General features: G+C 47.8%; 1 pseudogene; it reads left to right on the top strand.

The window, feature by feature from the left end:
• Positions 1-249: 249 nt before the first annotated feature.
• On the top strand, positions 250-1,829 carry LOC141997992 (olfactory receptor 52R1-like; annotated as a pseudogene).
• The last annotated feature ends 9,864 nt before the right edge of the window (positions 1,830-11,693 follow it).

Here is an 11,693-nt window from a genome sequence, read left to right on the forward strand (position 1 = left end):
ATTCATGGAGCAACATAAAATATGGAACTGGCATTAGTAGGGTAATTTGTTCATAGTTCATATTTCTGAATAATGAACATGTCATTTTTCAGTGTAGGAAGAACAACCAATCTGCTTCCCCCATGAGAACAGCCTCCAGTAGGGCACGTAGTATCTCATATTATCATTGTCTCTCCATCCAGGCATTTGTACTGTGACCATCACCCTAGACCCTGGGCACATACAGGAATTCACTGAAATATATGGTACATGCAGGAGACACCGTTGAGCCTCAGTGTTCGACACTTCCTCCCTACTTCATGTCAGATTCCAACACAACCGACTTCACCAACCCCTCCACCTTCATCCTGATGGGCATCCCTGGCCTGGAGGCAGCCCATGTCTGGATCTCCATCCCCTTCTGTGCCATGTATGTAATAGCCATCCTGGGGAACTTCACCATCCCGTTCATTGTGAAGACGGAGCCGAGCCTCCATGGGCCCATGTACTATTTCCTCTGCATGCTAGCTGTCAGTGACCTGGTCCTGTCCACGTCCATCCTGCCCAAAATGCTGTCAAACTTCTGGTTCAATTCCAGGGAGATCAGTTTCAGTGCCTGCCTCACTCAGCTGTACTTCCTTCACTGCTTCTCAGTGATGGAGTCTGGGATCTTCGTGGCCATGGCTCTGGATCGTTACGTAGCCATCTGCCATCCCCTGAGACATTCCACAATCCTGACAAACCCCGTGGTGACCAAGATTGGCCTGATCGTCGTGCTGCGCAGTGACATATTCATACTGCCCTATCCCTTCCTGTTGAGGCAGTGGCCATATTGCAGAACCAACATCATTCCCCAGCCGTACTGCGCCCACATGGCCGTGGCGAAGCTGGCCTGCGCTGACACCCACGTCAGTAGTTACTATGGCCTCTTTGTGCAATTCTGTGTGATGGGTCTGGATGTGATTTTTATTGTCATATCCTATACCCTGCTCCTCAGGGCCATCTTCAGCCTGCCCACAAAGGATGCCCGTCTCAAGACTTTTGGGACCTGCATCTCCCACCTCTGTGCCACCTTAGTCTTTTACATCCCAGGTCTCTTCTTCTCTCTCACTTACCGGTTTTACCAGCATGTGCCCCTGCATTTCCATGTTCTCATTGCCAACGTGTACCTCTTGATGCCCCCCATGCTAAACCCCATCATCTATGGGGTGAGGACCAAACAGATCCGGGACAGGCTGCTCCGGCTCTTTACTCATAACAGGACCAGTCAGGGTTCTCTCCACATTCTAAACTCTAGGGTACAGATGTGGGGACATGCATGAAAGACCCCCTAAGCTTATTTCTACCAGCTTAGGTTATAAACTCACCAAGGCACAAATTCTCCCTTGTGCCTTGGAATTGGTAACACTGCCACCACCAAGTGATTAGACAAAACTCAGGGAAAGGACCACTTGGAGTCCCTACTCCTCCCTAATATCCCCCCAAGCCCTACACCCCCTTTCCTGGGGAGGCTTGAGAATAAACAAGATGAGCACAGACCAATCTTGGGTTTTTTAGGACACTAAAAAACCCCAATCAGATTTTTAAAGAAAACAGAACGTTATTAAAAAGAAAAGTAAAAGAAACACCTATGTAAAATTAGAATGCGGGATAATGTAACAGGGCAATCAGATTCAAAAACACAGAGGATTTTCCTCTCAGCCAAACTTTAAAGTTACAAAAAGAAAAAAAACAGGAATACACCTTCCTCTCAGAAAAGAGAAAATCACAAACCTTCCCTTCATTCCATGCATTTAGGTTCATTTTTGCCTTTCCTTTATAAATGAACTGCCCCACATATACACCTCCCACTGGGCAAGAAGCAGTGTGCATTAGTGTGGTTATGAATCCAGGTAAAAGTAAGTCATTGGCCATTGCCATCAAGCAGCCTGAAGCTACAAATTGCAACCAGCTCAGTATGGACCTGTCTGGAGGGATTACTGCTTGGCGGCTGCTTGAAAGATGTGAGCACTTGTATAGCAGCAGCTACTGCCCTGTTGCCTTCCACAGTCTTTGTGAGAATGTATGTCATGGCAGCAGGAAACAAGGAACAATGAAAGTGAGAGGGTGTGGTGAAGTGGCTGCCCCACACAGTTAGAAGAAGGGTGAAAACAGCCTTAGGGAGTGTGCGGGTTCCTTCCCCACTCTGAACTCTAGAGTACAGATGTGGGGACCCGCATGAAAGACCCCCTAAGCTTATTTCAACCATCTTAGGTTAAAACATCCCCAAGGAACAAAGTCTTTGCCCTTGGATTAGGTAAAATGCTGCCACCACCAAATGAATTATACAAAGAACAGGGAAAGGACCACTTGGAGTTCCTATTTCCCTAAAATATCCCCTCAAGCCCTGACACCACCTTTCCTGGGGAGGGTTGAGAATACACAAGATGAGCACAGACCAGCCTTGGATTTTTAAGACCCAAAAACCACAATCAGATTCTTAAAAAACAGAACTTTATTAGAAGAACAAAAAAAGATAAGAGAACAACTCTGTAAGATCAGAATGGAAGATAATCTTACAGGTTGTCAGATTCAAAATATAGAGAATCCCTCTAGGCAAAACCTTAAGTTTCAAAAAGACACAAAAACAGGAATACACATTCCCTCCAGCACAGCGAATTTCACAAGCCAAAACAAAGAAAACCTAATGCATTTTCTCGCTAGATTACTTACTAACTATACAGGAGTTGGAGGGCTTGCATCCTCGATCTGTTCCCAGCAAAGGTATCCCACAGGCAGACAAAAGTCTGTTCCCCCCTCCAGATTTGAAAGTATCTTGATCCCTCATTGGTCATTTTGGGTCAGGTGCCAGCCAGGTTACCTGAGCTTCTTAACCCTTTACAGGTAAAAGGATTTTGCCTCTGGCCAGGAGGGATTTTATAGCACTGTATAAAGAAAGGTGGTCACCCTTCCCTTTGTATTTATGACAGGGAGGCTGTACAGAACCCAGACAATCAGAAGAGGGATTTTTCAGTCAACCAGAGGGGGTTGTATGGTGAGATTTTGGCAAACCAGTAAAGTGCCTGAAACCACTATGGCTTATTGCTAAAAGCAGCCAAGTGAGCAGGCCAGAAAACTTAACAAAGGCAGGAGGGGAGGGGGCTTAGGGTACCACAGAAAGGGCAGCTTGACACCACATCCTTCCTGATAAGAATTTTGTTGAAGTTGGTGATACATGCATTTTAAAAGAACAGGATGTGCCCTCGAGAATGTGTCTGTCCAAGGCTGCAAACTCTGGGGAAAAAACACACATGGTTAATCAATAATCAGAAGGAAACCTCTTGTTTGACTGTTGAAACTGCTTGCTTAACAAGTTTTCTTTAAGTGACATCATTGCATTACTAATCTATAAATAAGGAGGGGAAAGTTTGAGGTAGTGGGACTCTCCCTCTGGATGTATCTTGTGTTCCCCACCGGGAGACGGAAGTTTGGCCACTGGAATCCTGTCGCTGTGACACTCGAGAGCCACACTCAGCTTCAGCAATTATCGAGGATTGGGGGTGTTTTACTAACCTGTTGTGGATGTGTGTAAGTTCTTGAGACTAAATAAAGTTTAGCTTTAAGTGAAAGCACTCTTGTGTTGTCCTGTTTGTGCCAGCCATCTATTGGTTGGACAGCCGTGTCTCCCCTGATTTATTTCCTGACACCACCTCACAAAGAGTAAAAGTTACCAAGAGTTTTGGGTTGAAAGAACCCCAGGTAACAGGGGAAGGTTGTTAGGGCAGCCAATCAGGGCTAGGGAGGGCCATATATGAAGGGCTGCTCTACAGAGCAGAGGCAGTCGCTCCCTGGAGTGCAAGGGAGAAGGACTGGGTGCCAAGAGGAGCACCTCAGACAGACCCATGCTGGGCAGGGTCAGGAGAGCAAGAGGGAGCTCCATCATGACTGGTTGACAGACTGAAGCCTTGAAAGAGGGGCAGAAAAGGTGCTAGGGCTACGGAGAAGTGGCCCAGGGAAATGGGTGGTGGTGGTTGAAGGAGACATGTTTTTCCGCCTCGAGGGTTCCTGGGTCAGGACCAGGAGTAGTGGGATGGCCCGGGTCTCCCCCTTGCCTCCACTTGCCACTGAGGGGAGTGGTCACTAGGGACTGCAGCTGGCCACTGCAAAAGGTGGATAAACCTAAGGCTGTAGTTTCCCACTGAGAGATAGTGGGTCTGAAAACTGGTGGGTCACCTCTGGAAGGGGGGAAACAGCGGAGCAGGTCACAGCTGGAGGACCATGCCCAGAAACGTATGCCATGGTCCACGGAGTGACGCAGATCCAAGAGTGACAGAGAGGGAGGAAGTGTTGGCGGGCGAGATAGCACCTGAGGAAGGTGCACTGTTGGAAGGAGCTAATTCCCAGAATGGCCAGCAGGAGGTGTCATGGTGGTGAGTCCACAACCCATTACAGAGGGACATTTTCAGGGGTCACATATGGCATGTTTGATGGGTAATGGGGAAAACACTATTTCATTTTCCTTTGCTCTGTACCTTGGCTTGCTTTTCCCCTGTGGTACAGACCAGAACCGAGACTTTTTCAGGACATGGATGTTTGTCTGATATAAAAATACAACATTAGGTCTCAGAGAGATAGAATCATAGACTTTAAGGTGAGAAGGAAGCATTATGATCATCTCATCTGACCTCCTGCACAACACAGGCCACAGAATCCCGCCCACTCACTCTGTCCCTGTAACAAACCCCTAACCTATGTCTGAGCTACTGAAGTCCTCAAATCATGGTTTAAAGACTTCAAGGTGCAGAGAGTCCTCCAGCAAGTGACCCATGCCCCATGCTGCAGAGGAAGGTGAAAAAAACCCAGGGACTCTGCCAATCTGTCCTGGAGGAAAACTCCTTCTTGACCCAAATATGGCTGTCAGCTAAACCCTGAGTATATGGGCAAGATTCACCAGCCAGACACCCAGGAAAGAATTCTCTGTAGTAACTCAGATCCCACCCCATCTAACATCCCATCACAGGTCATTGGTCATATTTACAGCATATTTACCGCTAATAGTCAAAGATGAATTAATTGCCAAAATTAGGCTATCCCATCATATCATCACCTCCATAAACTTATCAAGCTTAGTCTTGAAGCCAGATATGTCTTTTGCCCCCACAGCTCCCCTTGGAAGGCTGTTCCAGAGCTTCACTCCTCCGAAGGTTAGAAACCTTTGTCTAATTTCAAGACTAAACTTCCTGATGGCCAGTTTATATCCATTTGTTCTTGTGTCCACATTGGTACTGAGCTTAAATAATTCCTCTTCCTCCCTGCTATTTATCCCTCTGATATATTTATAGAGAGCAATCATATCTCCGCTCAGCCTTCTTTTGGTTAGGCTAAACAAGCCAAGCTCTTTGAGTCTCCTTTCATAAGACAGGTTTTCAATTCCTCGGATCATCATAGTAGCCCTTCTCTGTACCCGTTCCAGTTTGAATTCATCCTTCTTAAACATGGGAGACCAGAACTGCACACAGTATTCCAGAAGAGGTCTCACCAGCGCCTTGTATTTGTTTAGATATTGGGCTTGCCTAGATTATCCTTAACCTCCACTCCATCCTCAGTGTTTAGCGGTCCCACTTCTTTCCTTGTTTTCTTCCCTTTGCAAGTCCAACTCTACATGGCTTTTAGCCTTTTTCACTTTATCCCTACATGTTCTGACCTCAATAAGGTAGCTTTCCTTGCTGATCCCTCCCATCTTCCACTCCTTCTAGGCTTTCTGCTTTTTCTTCATCACCTGTCTGATATGCTTGCTCATCCAGCTTGGTCTACAACTCCTGCCTATGAATTTTTTCCCCTTTCTTGGGATGCAGGCTTCCGATAGCTTCTTCAACTTTGACTTGAAGTAATTCCAGGCCTCCTCGCCTTTAGATCCACAAGTTCTTCAGTCCAATCCACTTTCCGAACTAATTTCCTTAATTTTTTAAAGTTAGCCCCTTTGAAATCAAAAACCCTAGTCACAGATCTATGTTTGTTTATCGTTCCATTTAGTTTGAACTGAATTAGCTCATGATCGCTCGAACCAAGGTTGTCCCCTACAAGCATTTCTTCTATGAGGTCCTCACTACTCACCAAAACCAAATCTAAAATGGCATCCCCTCTAGTCGATTCAGCAACTACTTGGTGAAGGAATCCATCAGCTACCATATCCAGGAAAATCTGAGCCCTATTATTATTACTAGCACTTGTCCTCCAGTCTGTATCTGGGAAGTTAAAGTCTCCCATGATCACACAATTCCCATTAGTATTTACTTCATTAAAACACTTAAAGATGTCTCTATCCATATCCAGATCGTATCCCGGCGGTCTATAGCACACCCCAAGCACTATCCCAGGGGAGGCTCGAGTAGTTTTCTTCCCCAATGTGAGTTTTGCCCAGACAGACTCTGTCTTATCCATTCCATCGCTTCTTATTTCTTTACAGTCTACCTCCTCATTGATAGACAATGCTACTCCACCACCTTTGCCTTTATTTCTGTCTTTCCTAAACAGCACATACCCTTCAATACCTGTAGTCCAGTCATGACTACTATTCCACCCTGTTTCTGTTATCCCTAGAATATCTGGTTTCACTTCCTGCACCAGTAGCTCTAGTTCCTCCATTTTGTTACCTAGGCTCCTCGCATTAGTGTACAAACATCTTAATTTTTGCTGTTTGGCTTCACTCAAGTTCTTTACCCAATGAGGCACGGTCATTCTAGAGCCAGTATAACCTATTAGACTGGTATCCACACTGCCCTTCCTCCTTATGTCCATTCTCCTACCCACAGCTGTATCCTTTCTTACTTCATTTTCTTCCCTCTCAATGTTAAAATCCGGCGTGGGGATTACTTCGACATCTCCCAACCATCTCCTCCAAATTCCTAGTTTAAAGCTCTCTTAATCAGTTGTGCAGGCCTCCATCCTAGAAGTCTATTTCCCTCCCTACTCAGGTGAAGTCCATCCTGAGAGAACAGTCCTCTGTCCATGAATGCCTCCCAGTGGCCATACATCCCAAAGCCCTCCTTATAGCAACACTGCCTGAGCCATCTGTTGAGCATCATAATCTTGTCACACCTTTGTTGCCCTTCTCTAGGAACAGGCAGAATCCCACTAAAGATCACCTGAGCCTCAATTTCCTTAAGCGTCTTCCCCAGCCTAGCATAGTCTCCCTTGGTACATTCCAGTGAGAATCTAGCCGTATCATTTGTTCCCAGGAAGGATGATCAGTGGATTCTTTCCCTCTCCCCTTAGGATCCTCTTCAGCCTCAGGTTCACATCCCATATCTTAGCACCCGGCAGACAGCACACCCTTCTGTTCTCTGGATCAGCTCTGGTTACAGGCCTGTCTATTCTTCTCAGTAATGAGTCCCCAATCATGTAGACCTGCCTTTTCCTGGCGATGGTGCAATTCTACAGTCTATCCCCTGTTCCCTTTGGCTGCAAGTCCTCTCAATTCCTATTTTCCCTTGCAATCCTCTGCTACCCATCCCATATCCTCCTGGGCTCATATTTGGTGTTGTTATCTCCAATGACTCTTCCCCTCTTCCTATAGGACTAGCTGCTCTTCTTCCTTGCCCTCTCACCTTCAGTGACCACCTGCTGAGCCCCTTCTTCATTTTCCAACTCCGCAAACCTGTTCCTGAGCTCTGTTTCTCCTTCACTGGCCCATCTTTTCCTCTGCCTGGTTCTCTTAGTCACACGCTTCCACTGTCCACTTTCCTCACCCAGCAGTCTCCCCTCAGAGTTCTCTGGTCCTGCTTCCACCTGCAAGTCTGAGCTTTTCCCCTCATCCTCCTCATGCCTTTGCTCCATCATCTGCTCGAACCCCCTTCTAAACTCAACCAGACTTTCCACCTGCATCTCCAATCCTCGGATCTTTTCTTCCATCTGCTCTATCAGGCGGCACTTCATGCAGACGAAACACGTTTCAGGTCCCCACTCCAGGATCATGTACATGCCGCAGCTTCCACATCCAGTCATCCTCATTCTGTCTTCCACTGCTTGGGTCACTCCCACTGCTGCCTCTGTGTCTGTCATCGCCTTCCCACCTAAGTCCTGTTAGCCCGGGAAACACAAACCACACCAAACACCACCACCCAAAGCAACACAAACACCCCAGCGAGCAACACAACACTGCCAGACCACCACCCACTCCCTTCACTAGCCTGTCTGTTCCTCTGCCTGGTTCTCCTAGTCTTCCCCCCAAACTCCCCTTGCAAACTCCCATTCAAACGCCCCTGTTTCCAGCTCTGTATGTCGGCTCCTGTGCCGCTGCCGCTGTCTCGTTGTGTACATCGATTGGTGTGACAATCTGTAGCCCAAAGCAACCCCCTGGCTCCCTCAGAGTCACCACTGTTATATAATTGCAGCAAAGCTTCTACAAAATATGCCATGTGAGCTGTTAGTGGGAAACTTAGAGTTTTCAGTGAAAAAAATAAGGTGGATGAATACAATGGACTATGGAATAAGTTTATTCCCACCTAATGGATTTTCCTGAGGTCATACTAATCACTTAAAATCCATCTTTCTCTAGTTAATAAATCTCTTATATTTTTTACTTAAAACGGTGTGTTGTTTGAAGTGTAAAGGGAAATCTCCTAAGGAACAGGGCTGATACATTCTTCTATCCACTTTGAGGGACTGGAAGACTGGGTTATATACTTACCCTGGTCATCCTTCTGTCCAGAGCAACACAGTACATCTCTGGGGTCTGAGGCTGGCGAGCTGGGGAGAATTGCCTGGAGCCTCTCTATTATGGATTCATGAGTGGTTAGAGAAAGCACTCAGGTAGCTCAGCTGAGTTTGTCCCTGCCTATGAATGTCTGTGTGAGTGCAGGACCTGGAGGGGTCTTCAGCATGTCACATTATCACAGTGTGAGAGGGGATGCTTTGTATGCCAGAGAGCTCAGCAGTACCCGAGTACCAGCTTGCACCCCAGGAATACTGTCACAGGGGCACGACATGCAGGGTGAAATGCACAGCTTCTTGCCCTGAGTGAGATTTCCACTCCATACACTGGTGCAGAGATTTTAAGTGAGACTTAATGTGTGCTGCCTCGAGATCAGTCAAAGAGGTTACCAGTTTGCCATTTTCTCTTTGCTTATTTTGGGGAAGGGATGGGGGGTGGGGGGCAGGAAAGCAGCACGATGAGTGAAAACAGTAAAACAACTGTAAAATTGGAACTGTTCAGATTGCAGGCAGCAGAAAAAGAAAATGAAAAATAGGAGAAGTTTGGAGCTAAAGCAGGCAGAGGCTGCCAGAGAGCACACTGAACACAGAAGGGTTATGGAACTAGAACACCAATAAATTAAGGAGAAAAAGGGAGAGAGGAAACACCAATTGGAAAAGCTGGAAATGCAGAATCAGAAACTTCCCACTCCACTGATTTCCACCTCTCCCCAAATCCACAAATCAGAGCAGCTGTATCCTGCATACAATGAGGCAGGTGATATTGCTGAATACTTCACTGCCTTTGAGAGTCTGTGTGATATTCATAAGATTCCTGATGACCAGAAGGTGCCCCCCTTTAGTTGCAAACTTAACTGGTAAAGCTCTGGATATATTCAATAAAATGCCAATTGAGTGTGCTTTAGATTATGGTACATTCAAATAAATAGTTTTGAAACCATTTCAGATGACCCCTGATATATTTAGAGTGAAACATAGTGTCCTCCCACTGAGCCAGAGGGGGAGGGACACATCTGTGAACTATGGCTGATGGAGCCAGGCCATGTTCGCCCCTCCCACCCGCAGTCAGAGGGCAGAACAGGAAGTATAAATGATGGGTTCTGAAGCTCAGTTGGGCAGCAGCTGCCGAAGGAAACAGACACTGCCTGCCAGCTCCCTATCTGGGAGATTGCAGGTTACACTCACTGAGCTAAGGACTGGCTTGACCTGCGGGATCCACCCACTGACAGAGACACCGAGAATTTGCTGGGACTGTCTCTGGCCTTCTACCCAGATGAACCAGAGGACCCCCTATAGATCCAGGAACCCACTGACAGTAGGTGAAGAAGTGGCCCATGGCAGCCAACTCTAGACTGGCTGTATTGCAGTCAGAGACCCTGTCAGCATATTTTGCCTGGATTCCCTGCTGACCCAGGGGCGGACTTCTCCTCCACTATTAGATCCCTGGGCTGGGATGCAGTGGAGTCTGGAGGGCCCATGTCCCCCTACCCCTACCTTCCTCCCACTCTAGGCCAAGGAGGCTGAGATTCTCAGCCATCTGCCAGCACTAGGATGCCTGACCCTCTTGTTTTTTGGCCCCAAATGCAGGCCTGGCCCATAAAATTTTTGCTGTCCATTCCTGATTAAGGACTTGGGGCTACTAACTGTTTGTTTGCTGCTCAACCCTGAGTACAGGCCCAAGCCATACACCCTGTACTGCCTGTCCAGACTGAAGGCTTGGGGCTTACAACTGACAGCTACTGAGTCCTGACAAAGGGCTTGGACTCATAACTGTTTGCCCTGATTGGAGGCTAGAGACCCTAACTGATTTCTGCTCTGCCCAGACTTCTGCCCAGAGCCAAAGGCTGTGGGTTGTCTGGCTATTTCCCAAACTGTGAGTGATGCCCAGCAATGTAATGAGCTGGAGTGGCTTCCCACTTATGCAGAGGGGGAGGGACTAACTTTAATCCACTATACTTGGTGGATAATGCGGGCAGCGACCCAACCCTGGCAGTAAGGGGTCCTGTGAATGCCACACTTAAGATATTCCTGGTGCCCTGGTATTCACATGGAGGCCCGCGGGCTGCATGCAACTCATCAGACTAAGCCACTGGGAGTCTGTTGACATTGAGCGTCAGCAAGCACAGCCTCCTGCAACTCCCACTGGCTGTGTTTCGCCATTCCTGGCCAATGGAAGCTGTGAGAAGCAGCGACTGGGCTGTGGGGAGCAGTGTGGGCTGCATGGATGTGCTGGTTGCTGCTCCCTGTAGCCCCATGGGCTGGGAACAGTGAACCACAGCCAGTGGGAGCTGCAGGACATCATGCCTGCTGACGCTCAATGTCAACAGATTCCCACGGCCTGCCAGCAGCTTACCCTGATGAGCCGCATGAGGCTCACGGGCCGCCGTGTGAATACCAGGGCCCTAGTGGGAGAGATGGAGCTGGACAATCTCATTAAGTATCTGGCTGAGAGCCAGCAACATCAGCAGGTGTCTTAACTTCAGCAACAACAACAACTAGTGCAGAAGCTGAGGCCCCCACAACTGCAACTGCTCCAGGACATGGGGGCACAACACTGAGAGCAGCAGCAATAATGTCTCCAATAGCTTGTGACCCTTCTGCCTGGACTGAGCGGGCCAACCCCCAGGGGTGCGGTGAATGCCCCCACATCCCCGTTGCCAATACGCTTTTCCAGGTTGGGATCTCTTGATGACTCCAAAGCATTTCTTTGAGCGGGTAACAGTGGTTGCTGGGTGGCCCCCGTGGCAGTCAGAGACCCTCTTGGCCTTATGGGGGCAGCCCAGACGATTTATCGGGGGCTCCCAATCTCTAAGAGACATGGTATAAAAGTTTACGCCACAAGAATTACACCAGTGGGACCAGTTGATCCCACCTCTATTTCTTGCTATCAGGAAAGTGCTCCAATCATCCACCAAATTCCCCCCCTTTGAGCTCCTGTATGGCAGGTAGCCCCCTGGCCTGTTGGATCTAATGAAAAAGCCTTGATAACACACCCCATCAACCATGCAGAGACTCTAGCAGTA

This window comes from Natator depressus, chromosome 1 (assembly GCF_965152275.1).
Source record: "Natator depressus isolate rNatDep1 chromosome 1, rNatDep2.hap1, whole genome shotgun sequence".
Taxonomy (NCBI): domain Eukaryota; kingdom Metazoa; phylum Chordata; order Testudines; family Cheloniidae; genus Natator; species Natator depressus.